The 13,300-nt window shown below is 29.1% G+C and overlaps 1 non-coding gene across 1 annotated transcript; it reads left to right on the forward strand.

Moving 5' to 3' along the window:
- The first annotated feature begins 2,210 nt into the window (after positions 1–2,210).
- Positions 2,211–2,333, forward strand: LOC113387092. The gene has a single exon (XR_003368061.1). It is a non-coding gene; the product is annotated as a U5 spliceosomal RNA (small nuclear RNA).
- The last annotated feature ends 10,967 nt before the right edge of the window (positions 2,334–13,300 follow it).

Consider the following 13,300-nt stretch of genomic DNA (forward strand, 5'->3'; position numbering starts at 1 on the left):
CTTTGGTTTGATCATAAATATTTATCTGCTCGACATTCGTATCAATGCCAATATTTTTTAATACATTTATATATTTTAAATTAACCATCTGATCAGTAAAACCGGCTAATTCATCATTGTTGAAATGTGCTTTTTGCTGTTTTTCAACAATTTGTGGCCTGTTTTTTATCCCATAGCCGGGGTAAAATGGGACATCCAAGAGGCAAACAGATCGAATGTCTTATTTTTAATTTTAAAGGCATTTCACGAAATAATCACAATATTCAACCAATGCAAAATATAAATTTCATGAGTACATTTTTTTACAAAGATAACACGGTATACAACACTCATAGGAGTTATATAAAAAAAAACTGTTGATTTTATCTTAAAAATATTTATACATCGTATAAAAGAATTACACAACTATAGGCTTAAAAATTATATTAAGATCTCGTAAACTAACCTACAGTGCTCACAACCGAAAAAACTAACTAGTGGTGGGTGGCATCGTGTCTTAAGGCAAATTTCTAGAACTTCCCGTACCGCTATGAAATAATTGAAATATTTTAAATATTCTCGAATAGACTATTATAAATACAATAACTTTCATTATTAGTATTCGTATTTTATAGACAAAATATAAGAGTCTATACATTGTACGACAACGTTTATATATGTTTACATGAAATGTAAAACTATATTTCATTTTTCTAAGAATTATATATACTGAATTGCAAAGTTAAAATTATTTATTTCGAGTATGTAAGTGAGTTTTAAAATTTTAGCTAGAATTATAATTATAATATGATATTTGAACAAAGAATTTTTTTTTAACTTTTCGAAGGAGAAGTTTGTTTTCATCAAAAAATCCGATTCGCTAATTTTATGTTTTCTCGACGTTTCAAGCCATTCTGAATCAAATGAGACCAAATTTGGAAAAAGCATGTGTGTGTGCGTGTGTGTGTGTATGTGTGTGTGTATGTGTGTACGTGTATGTGAACAGATTTTTTGCCGTAAATCAACGTTTTCTCAAAAACGACTGGACCGATTTCAAAACTTTTAAAAGCCATTCGATGTATCTCGACGAGGACTATTGTTCGTCAGTTTTGTGCGACGATCGGTCAAGCCGCTTCTTTATGAATATCAGAAAAATGAAAAAAAATTCGTCCACGTTTTAGCCCACAATTCTGAATCTGTTTTGAAATTTCAAAAACCGTTCGAAAGATATTGGTTGGGAATCCTTCTGATTGCTTTTCGGGCCGTTTTCATGTAATAAAGTGTTGAATTTTTTTTTTACGGTAGATAGCATAGTCTTACAGATTATACTAAAATATTACGGCCCTACAACAAGTCGTTTAACTTGTCGAGGTTTGCAAAAATTAATCGGATACAAATTTTCGTCGACGATTTCGGGAACACGGATGAAGCGATTTGAATAATTTAAAAAACATTCGATTCGTATTGATAAGGAGACGTGCTGATTAGTTTTTGGCGAAGGCAAGTCTAGCCGTTCCGAAGATATGGGGCAAAAGTGCCAAAAACGGTAACTCAGTTTTTAAGGGAACGGAGCGTCCGATTTGAATAATTCAAAAAACATCTTACTTGTATTAACAAGATGAAGAACTGATCAAATTTTCATGAAAGCAGGTCTAGCGGTTTCGGAGATCTAGTAAAAAAAGTAAAAAAATGCCATTTGGCGGTCAAAAATGATCATTAGACATATGGACATCAAATTATCAGATATTTTGTAGAGAGTTTAACAAGTATAAACTTTGTTTACATTTCCATGGGTGCCGTACCAATATTTATCTGTTAGACGTCGACGCGGCGCTTACGCGCTTTGATATTTCGTCTCTATGCAGTTAAAGCAGTACGATTGTTTTGAAAAAAAATCAGAATTTCCAAAATATTTCAAAATAAATTTTTTTTCAAAAAGTCTTTTTTTTTCAAAAAAAGTAAATTTTTGTCAAAAATTTATAGTTTCTTAAAAATCAAATTTTTTCAGAGTATTTTTTTTTTCAAAAATGTTAATCTTTTTAAAAAGAAATAATTTTTGGTACGGGAAGTTCCAGCAATTTGCCTTAAGGCACGATGCCATGCGCCCCACTAGTTTTCTTCTCGAATTGATTCAACAGATAGCGCTAGCTTGCTCCGTATTCTGGGCAGCGCAACACACGTCGCACTGTTATGCCCAGGTCAGGATAAAATAAAACTGATTTGTCGGCTCGTCACTCTGGTTTCCCTTCAGAGCGAATAAATCTTTCGCCTTTTACTAAAGATTTCCGTGGAGGGAAGCACTCAAATGAGTGTATAACTCAATTTTTTGTGAGCCCGGCGATTTATTTCGCTGGGCCGATAAACTGTATTAAAAAAAACGTAGTGTCGAAATCGAAAAATTCAAGTTTTTTTATATATTGTAAGGTAAGGGGCCCAGTTTCTGACCTTTTTAGAGTGACGGTGGAGGTTAAACTATAATAATTAATATAAAACTTAACTTAATGAAGAAAATTATAATTTTATCTATTAGTTTAGGATTTTTAAAATAAAGTAATGTGCATAAAAAAATTATTTGAACTAAATTTATATTTTAAATTGACGTTTTAAAAATTGACTTTAAGAGCTCCAGTTTCTGACCCTCAGAATTCTTCGTGTGGCAGTTTCTGACCCTGACCGTAGCCCAATTTCTGACCCTCAAATTTAATCATGATTAGGATTTAATCATGATTATGAAGTGCTTACTAATTTTAAATAAACTGAAATTATTATTAAAATAAATAAATTAAATATTTATTCTAAAAATATACAGTTTGTTAAAATTTAACGTATAAATAGTTCAAGTCTTGTTATAACATATTACACAAACAAAAAAATTAAAATTAATTATTTAAATTACTTGGACTTTTTTTTTATTTTAAGAGCTTTTTGTTTCTTTTTTTCTTCAAGTTTTTCTTTTTTAATTATTTTTTCTGCCTCCTTGATGGCTTTATTTTTGGACCTTTCAGCTTTTTTCAATTCTTTTTCTTCTTCTAATTTTCATTTAATTAATTGTAATTGTATAATTGTATAATAATAAAAATATTAGTAAACTAAAACAGTCATAATTTAAGCGTTGATAAAACTGACATTTTTTTATTAATAATTTTATCACTTAAAAGATGTATTTACAAGATTTAAATACAATCTTTCATTTATACCAATGAATATTAAATGTAAATTTATCACTTTACTACGAAAAATAGTAAAAAAATATAAGATAACAATAAATATTATTATTTTTACATTTAATGAACAAGTGACTAAAAACATGACAGATAACCTAGCTTTTAGAAGGTTAGAATTGCAGGGTCAACAACTGTGACATACACTTAAAATTGAGCCTAGTTATTGACCCTCAAATTTCAGTAATAAAACTAAATTTAATATGTTTTATAAATATTTTAAAATAAATTTTAATTAATTATTGACTTATTTGTATATTTTTAGTTAGATTTTCGTACTTACATCATAATTAGTGCACGAACTCAATTGTCGTAGCTCCTTACATAAACTGTTTAGACTAAAGCTAAAAAATGGCTTTCACAGTCACTTTTGGTTTAAAAATTTTTTTTTATTTAGTTAATATTTTTTATATTTTTTTAATTGACATTAATGAGGCATAGAATAAATTACTGTCAATTAAGAAAAAAATTATTTTCACATTAAATGTATAGTTTTTTAATTAATTCCAAAAAAAGTTGAAAAGGTCAGAAACTGGGCCAGGGTCAATAACTGGGTCTTTTACCTTACATACATATATTCACGTTTGGTAGGTATCTGAATACATTGACACATCACATTATATTATATACATTTGAAAATTACATTACATTAGAGCAAAATGAATGTATGTACGTGCGGATACAATTTTTTGCTGATGATTTCGAGGGTACGAATCAATCGATTTGAATTATTCTAAAAATATTCTATTCTTATTGACCAGGAGATTGCTGATTAGTTCTTATTAACTTCCCGTAATCGAAAATGAAATTTTTTGCATTTCTTGACGTTTTGAAGGTTTCTGAACATTTTGGCATGCCTCAGAAAAAATGGATGTGTGTGTGTGTGAGTGTGTGAGTGTGTATTATTGTATGTATGGATACAATATTTCGTCCACGTTTTCGGGCGCACGGATCAACCGATTTGAATGGCTAAAAAAAAACATTCGATTTCTATTGATAGGGAGATGTTTTTGGCAAAGGCAGTTCCAGCCGATTAGGAGATACGGAGCAAAGAGTGCAGAAAATAGAAATCGAGTTTTTGAGAGATCGGAGCATCCGATTTGAATGATACCAAAAACATTTAATTCTTAATGACGGGAAGAAGGGATGATTAGTTTTTGGTAAAGGCAGGTCCAGCGGTTTCGGAGATACAGAGCTAAATGTGCAAAGAATGGCAGTTTTTGAGAGAACTAAGCGTCCGATTTGAATGATTCCAAAAACTTTCTGCTTGTTTTAACAAAATTATTGATTTTGCAAAATAACTTTTGCTTGAAAATTTTTTTTTTTTAAATTCTATTTTCCAAAGAAAATTTTTTTGCATATCGAAAATAATTCAGATTTTTATTTTAATTTTGTTCTAATATACTTTAAAATAATTTCAACTTTCCAGTTTAGTTTAAATAATTCTTATAAATATTCGACAATGTTACAATATTTATAATAATCTATTTTAAAACATTTAATATTCCTCGATCATTTCGTTACGGTACGGGAAGTACCAGCAATTTGCCTTAAGGCACGATGCCATACACCTCACTAGTTATTTAAATATGATCACAAATTCCGGAATAATAATAAAATAGCATTGAGTATACATTTTTTCAACAAGAGGAATATAAATATACATGTTTTAAAAAAGAACTAAGATCGCGTGTGTATTCGTTCGTAAATAAATATATCGTAACTCAAACCATACATAAATCCATACATTGTGGTAACGAGATGTCAAAAATAACCTATTTTAGAAATATCCCCAATCATAAAATACGGAAAGAAATATAATTTTCTTCATAAATCAATCTGAATTATACGATATGAATGCCTATTATGCAGGAAATCGAATGCAATCATCCGTTTAATTTTATGATTATATTTAGATACAGATTTACAGGCAGTATAGATTCGCCAAGGCATTCGATGATCGCGTGATGTATCTTCGACAGACATTGAATGGAAATAGATAATAATACTGCAAATCCACAAAAAATATACTTATATAATTGTAAGAAAAATTTTATGTTTACGCCAGAAAATCCGATTTGCTAATTTTGTTTTCTGAACAAATTCAGTCATTCTGGATCATTTGACACGAAATTGGAAACAATGTATCTGCATAGGTGTATGTATGTGAGCCAAAATTTGACCTGTTGCCGGGGTTTTGTAAGAAACTTTTCCCAAATTTTAAATGCCATTTGATGTAACACATAGAGGTGCGTCCTCACCTAACGATAACGATCGAGCACGGACGAACATGACGAATAAGAAAATACGAAAAAGAATGAACATGATCAAAAACGAAGGCGAATCATTCCGAACGAACTTGAACATTGTGAGGGCTTGAATCTTCTTTGTTTGGTTTAAACCTCTCTAATTCATTTATGAATGCAAAAGCTACATCATTCGACCATTCCATATTATTTAAAACTATCAAACCCAGTAACCGCATACAATAATCACATCATATAACAAGGGAATATCACAATAAAAATGTTCGTTTACATTCCTTGTGACGCACCACTGCAAATACGAGTACTAACATGAACGAACAATTTTGATGTTCCCACAAGTTGCGGAACATTGCTTGCTTATGTTTACTTGTGTTCGTTGTGGCGTCCTCACTATGCTCGTTGGCGTTCGTTCTGGTATTATGTAGTTCTTGCTTCTTCGTGCTCGTTCGCTAGTTGAGGACGCCCCTGAATATTGCTCGCTATGTTTGCTTGTGTTCGTTGTAGCTCCTCACTTGCTTGTTCGTGTTCGTTTGTGCTCGTTCGCTAGGTGAGGCGCACCTTCACCGTTCACGACAATTGTTCGAGTCGTTTTTTTAGGCATTAGCAGAAAAGTGCAAGTTTCTTTATTAACGTTTTAGCCAAAATCTTAAAACGATTTAATAAAAACAAAAACTGTTTTTAAGAAATCAGCTGGAAATCGTGCTGATTAGTTTTTGGTAAACATCTAGAATATATTAATTTATTTAGTTAATAATTTATCAAATTTTATTTTTTTGACTTTTTTGTTTCAAATTTTTATGGATAATTATGAATTCTGAACTTGTTGTTTTTTTACATTATGTGAGCTGTGCACGGTAGTGATAGTTTTCATAACAGCTAAGGTATACAAATTTTGAGATAGGGTCCAAAGGAAATAATGTTTGTTCCAACGTGTTTCCATTATTGCATTGTCAGCACTCTACATCAACACGATTTGTAGACCGTATTGCTTTTCAATTCAAGATTCAATAATAATTTTTTATGTTCGATCTCTTTTGGATAACAGTTATTTGTGTACAGATAAATCACATTTAAATTACACTCATTACAGATTAAAACACATTTAATTTGATAGCGTGTAAAGGATAACTAACCGATATAGCACCCTCTGTTAATTTGCTCTAAGTTGAACATTAGTGGTTAATTATCAGCAATTAGTTTGTTAAATAATTTAGCACAGTTATATAATGTTGATTTGTTTCTAAAAGTGTACGTTTGGTACGGTTGTGACAACTTTTGTGAGTACGGTTGTAACATGTATTTCAGACATTATTTAAACTATTATTAATATTTAAACAGATGAAGAAAAATCTAACTTAAATAAGACAAAACACGAAAGAGAAAGGGAAAAGAAGATTCAATACAAGAAAAAAAATCACAAATATTTCTTGTGACTTTGTTATATATTTTGATATTTTATATTCATAACGTTTCTGATTCTCTAAATTACTATGTTGTGTTACATTTTTTATCTATGTTCATGCCTGTCACAACTGTTTTAGGGATGTGGACGGTTGTGACACTTGGTCTTTCTTGCATGATTTGATTTTATGACTAATCCATCGTATTTAAGGACAGTATACTGTCTATATATATTTCAGTATTTTGACATGGACAAAAGTCCAAATTACCATTTAATTCGCTTTTCTTCCAGCTAACTGGTAAATCAACAAAATTATTGCTTATCGAAAAAAGTGGCACAACCGTATCCAATCTCCCATGCTGTTATTCAGAAATTTGAAATTTTCTATAATTTGTATTAAGGGGGCACCCATTCATCACGTGAGTTTTTTAGGGTGAGGGAGAGTTTGACAAAAAATCACAAAATATCACGTGGAGGGATGGGTACAGGATAATATAACGTGTATTTATTTTTTACATATTTTTTTAAAAAAAAAAAAATCGAAACATATTCACAAAAATTCAAATATTTTATAATTCTTTCACGTAACTAAAAATACACGTGATGTTTGTGGGGAAGGGAGGGGGGGCTAATTTTGAATATCACCACGTATCACCAAGAGGGAGGAGGGTCTAAAAATTCTTAAAAAGTCGATCACCTGATTAATGGACGCTCTTTATTTAACAATGCAATACATCACTAATTCTGTATTTAAATAGATTATATTCGTCACGTGAAAAATATGTATTATTCATGCTAATTTATTGCAATTTAGTCTTCCTAATATTTAAAATTATAGTTTAACTTTTAAGAATCCTGCACGAAATAGTATTTATGAGAATTTAGGTAACCTTCAAACATGCACTAACTTAAAATTTATATGAGCTAATGATACAATATGATATACTAGTATATTTATATCTACATGTAATATACACACAGTATATATATATATATATATTATATATATATATATATATATATATATATATATTGACAAAAAGGTAATTCAATCCTTCTTATTTTCAGATAAAAATGTGATGAATGAAACTCTAATGAACGTTCGATTTTTTACGAGACATCATGAAGTAAGTTTTTGCGATATGAAATTTTCTGAATTTTTCAAACTCGTATTTAAATTGAGTTAAAAAGCAAAACTCATAACAAATATTTATTTTATCCAATATTCAATTTTTCAAACTTATATTTAAATATTTTTAAGTTTTAACATATATGTTTTTTTCATTGATTGAATATGCTTATTCTAGTTAATTTATTTATTTATAGTTAGAGAAAGATCGTGTAAGAGTTTGGCTCTGCCTCTTTGATCTCTATCATAGGCAATTCTCAAAACCAAATGCGGAAATCACAAATTATCGCAGAAAACTTTACGAAGATGCAGGGATATTACGTAAGTTTTCGATACATTTTAAGTTAGAATAATTATAATAGATTGTATTATATTATTGTTATAATAGATTTAATTATTTTATAATTTTAATAATATTTTTTCATTTAGATTTTTTATTTTTCTTATATTTTAAGTAAAATTTTTGTAGTGTGTCTGTTTCTCATTTCTGTTTTCTTGTTATTGTCTTTATAAATATCTTAGTAGAGTCAAATACAATTTTACAATAAACAAACAAATGTTAAGAAATTAAATAGCAACCATAAGTATTGAATCAATGAATCAATCAATCAATGAACTTTCACATACATATTAAATCGACATAGTGCTAGAAAGAAGTACTCTTCATATTATAATTGAATAGCAATGAAGAGTATAATAAACATTAAAAAAATCTGATTCAAATAAGAAACAGACACTCTCACTTTATGTGCCCTATTCGATTTCCGACTTGAAAATCAATTTAACAAGTTTAACTATTCAGGAATATAAGAAAACTCTCACTTTAGTAGGCAGACAAAACAATTTCCTTCTTATGTATTCTATAATGTGTAAAGGCTTGTACTTTTTGATTCTCACTTCAGTCGATTCTTGATACCCGAATTATTAATAATATCTAGAATAGCAAAAATAATCTCTGGTTTAACGAATAGACCAAGTACAACAACATATTTTAAAAATTTCCAATCGTTATCTATGAAAATGTATTTCAAAAATTATAAAAATACACATCTACAGAAACAAAAATTACAATAACAAATTATTATTCTCAATAATTGAACTCAGATTTGACTCAATTTGAAACAAGGGTTGATACATTGGATGTCGTCTATAGACGACGCTCGCAGCGAAAGGGTTGGACGGTTCCTCGGAGGACCGGGAACGTTTATTATAATTGCGAAAAATATGCGACTCTCCGATGCAATTAACATATTCACTACTGCGCACGCACATGTTGCGTGAAGGTGTTGTCAATAACCACATGCCGATTAGAGTAGCGTTTTTACTAAAATAAAATGCCCAAATTGAAATTTTGTACTTTAATTATTTCAAACAAGAATCGTCTTTATCATCCTATTTTAGTATGTATTTTCACCTAACATGGTTAAATTTTGTATTAAACGAATAAAAAAGTTTAGCACAGTTTAGTGTAAGCAACATCAGGTTAGCAGTGAGGTGTATTAAGAAGGCTTGATATGTTTAGACACCAGGTTTACTCTCTTTTAGCGAAATTTAAAATATTTATTTTGTAGCTATGCTGTTTTTTGTGAATTTATATGACAATTGTAGATTATATTTTAGCCATAGATGAAGCGCTTTGGACAGAAAGGATAAAATTGGCCGCCGAAACTTCACGAATTCGTATTAAAAACAACTCTCTGCATTTGTCTCAGCTTTTGCCGCCACATCTACGAGACGAACGAGTCACCTCTGCAATCAACAACACCGATAAAGTCACATGCTGGGTTAACTGTTTTAAATCAAAGTAAGGACAGTATTTTTAACAAATAAAAAAATCTATTATCAAATGTTTTTATTTGGAACATTGCATTGAGGCGCTTTAAACTAAATCTTGTAATAAAAAATGCTTCAAACGTGTGAGTGTGCGGATACAAATTTTCGTCGACGATTTCGGAAGGCAGGTCTAACCGTTTCGAAGATACGGGGCAAAAAGTGCCAATAACGGTAACTCAGCTTTTAAGAGAACGGAGCGTCCGATTTTAATAATTCAAACATTTTACTTGTATTGACAAGATGAACAACTGATTAAATTTTTGGGACGGCAGGCCCAGCGTTTATGGACTTTCAATAAAATAATTATTAATAAAAATATAAAATAATTATTAATAAAAATAATTATAAAATAATTATTAATAAAAATATAAATATAAATAATTATAAAAAATTGGCGGTCAAAAATGTTTATTGGACATATGTATGATACATCAAATTATCAGATATTTTATAGAGATTTTAATAATGCGTATTGTGTACACATTTTGTGTATTTTATGTACAGTACGAGAAGTTCCAGCAATTTGTCTTAAGGCGCGATGTGCACCCCACATAAAAATGCTAAAAAGGATAAAAATAAAATTACAAATATACAAAATTAAATTATGCAGAATAATATACGTAGTAATATGTATTAATTCAACTTACAGTTATATTCTACCGACATGTATCAAAAAACTTCACAAATTCTGATTAGGGTTTGACACTTTTTAGAAACAGGTTTTAGGAGAAAATTAAGAAATTTGAAAACCGTTTTTTTAGTAGTAAATACTGGTTTTCAATGTATGAAAACATTTGTTAGATGTTATTTGAATAACAGTTAACAAAAATTGATAATTACAAATGTACCTCTTTAAACAAATCAATAGCCGGCGTTCGTTTCACTAATTTTCTCGAAATTTTCTGTTATTTTTATATTTGAATTATTTGATCCAATAGTTCTTACTTACAAAATTTGAAACCGGTTAGACCTTTAAAAAAATTATTTGAAAACCAATTTTGTTTTTGTATATATCTACCTAATTGTAATATTTGCAGCAATTTATAGATAACTACTATTTTTTTCGTATATATCCCTCTTACATCGTTTATTCAATTTATGTCATATAAATGTAGTATATAAAATTGTACAAAATTCAATAATATTGGCTTAATGCTCTTTAAAATTACAATTGCGTATAAATAATAGTTTGGGCGCGAATAACTGTAATAATTTTTTATATCTTTTATCTATATTAAACTATTGGATTAATTGACATGAATATGAAACAAGTTTGTTCAGAAGTAATATACAAATAACGTACACCTAGATTAACTCGTTTTATGTTTAAATCGATTTTAAATGTCCTATTTGTTATGCTTTTATTCAAGTGCATTACTTGAATATATTATTCATAATTATTTGAAAAAAGATACTATGGATATACTAATAGAAAATAACTTTAGGTCCAAGCATTTTTTTGGATTTGATCCAATCCAAGATTGATAAGAATTGAGGTCTATCCAATTTTTAAATTCGATAAATTTCCAACATTGCCAAATTTCGGATTTTTAGGATTTTCGTCTCTTAAACAATAAAAGTTGGTCGAGCAATTTCCATGCAACACTAAGGACTACAATAACTAATTTATTTTCAAATTTTCAGACTGAAGCAAAAATAAATCTGGCTAGTAAGTAGGAACATGCGGTTTATCTTGCTTTTGCACAAATCTTGCAAATCTGGCTTTAAATTGCAAATCAAAGCTATCTCTAATTCTGTTAATTACGACCAATCTTTACACAATAATAATTTTGTGGTTTTTAACTGATCTCTTTCAAAGTAGCTTGTAAGTAATATAACCAAAAATTATTTTTAGATCCAAATCCGATGTTACTGAATGCTTATGCAAATTAGGACTTAGCGAATGCACCGGACATGATCGTGGATTGAATGTAGATCAGTATAAATTTGATACTTTATGCCCTAAATTCATGGTATGCCGACCAAAGGTGCATAAATCGATAAATAATTACAGTCTTCATGTTTGCTAATTATTTTAATATGTAAAATTTAATATTTAAGCAAAGACAAGCTGTTGCGCAGTCTTGGTTGGTGAAGAAGCATCATCTCATCTTGCAGGATAGAGCATTTTGTATTGGACCAGTGGTGAGTCATTAAGATAGATAATTTTAGATCTCTATTTTTATAGTTAAAGTCGTATGATTGCTCTCGTACTATAAAATTACTTACAATATTATAAATTATTACTAAATATAAAATCAACTCAAACTTTTCATTTTCAGATATTCAGCTTAATATTAGAACATCACGAATTAGGTGGATGTGTTTTACAATCTCATGTGAATTCACCTAGGACAACTGCTTATTTAGCTAATATCATTCACAGTAATAACAGAGTGCTGAGGCTGCTTGCATTTGGAGCTGGGGATAAGTAATTGACTTTATTTGATAATATTTATAAAATGTAGAAACAGCATAAAGCATTTATTTTTCACAGATAAATTCAACAAAATAATAATTGTGCATACATTTACGATATAATTTTTATAAGAATATTTAGGAGCACAACTAGTGTGAAATTTTGAAAAAATCGATTTTTGTTTTTTTTTTCATATTTCGGTAGATTACACCTTTAAAAATAACATATTAAAATTTCAAATCGATATCTCAAATAGTCTTTGAGTTACAGCCATTTAAAAAGTATAAATATAGTATATAGTACAACGATCATTTTATCTTAAACGCGTTTTTCTCGAAACAGCATTTTCCGAATTTGCTGCAGTGATTACTCAAAAACGAATGATCCGATCACTATCAATTTTTTTTCACCTGTTTTGTATATAGTTCTCCGTAAAATGAACTATCGATTATGTGATCGGATCAAAAATCGAAATTGGGCAGTCGAAAAACGACCAAAATTTTGGGTAAAATTCGCCTTTTTTTTAAAAAAAAACGCCGCCATTTTGTCAATTTTTGATTTATTTTTTATATCGTAGTTCATTTTATAGACAATATTATCTAGTTTAACGAGAATTATTTTTTTTATTTCATCCACGTAGAGGCCGGAATTACTGCAGCAGTTAAGGGCCATTTTTTTGTCGCGCCGTTGGAGATCGACGATAACTTAAAAAATATTTAATTTTTTTCTTCAAAAATTTTACTATGTATTCTTAAAGCATGTATAAATATATTTCTAAAATTTTTAAATGATTGATGAAGTAATTTTTTTAATATAAATTCCCAAAAATCATCTTTTTTTAGGCGGTTACACTAGTTGTTCCCCTTAAAGTATTTTGAATTAAGATAAAATGCAAAAACTAAATAAACTAATTATCTTTTTTGTTAAATTTCAATTTTGTTACAACTAGATCGTGAAAGGATACATTTTTTAAATATAAAAGTTGACTAAGTTACGCTCTATGTAGTTTCAAAAAAATTCTCAACATTTCTAAAAACAAAAAGTTCAAAA

Source organism: Ctenocephalides felis, unplaced genomic scaffold, assembly GCF_003426905.1.
Source record: "Ctenocephalides felis isolate EL2017-DRISC unplaced genomic scaffold, ASM342690v1 CF-g0.4_SCAFFOLD_03571, whole genome shotgun sequence".
In the NCBI taxonomy this organism is placed as follows: Eukaryota; Metazoa; Arthropoda; class Insecta; order Siphonaptera; family Pulicidae; genus Ctenocephalides; species Ctenocephalides felis.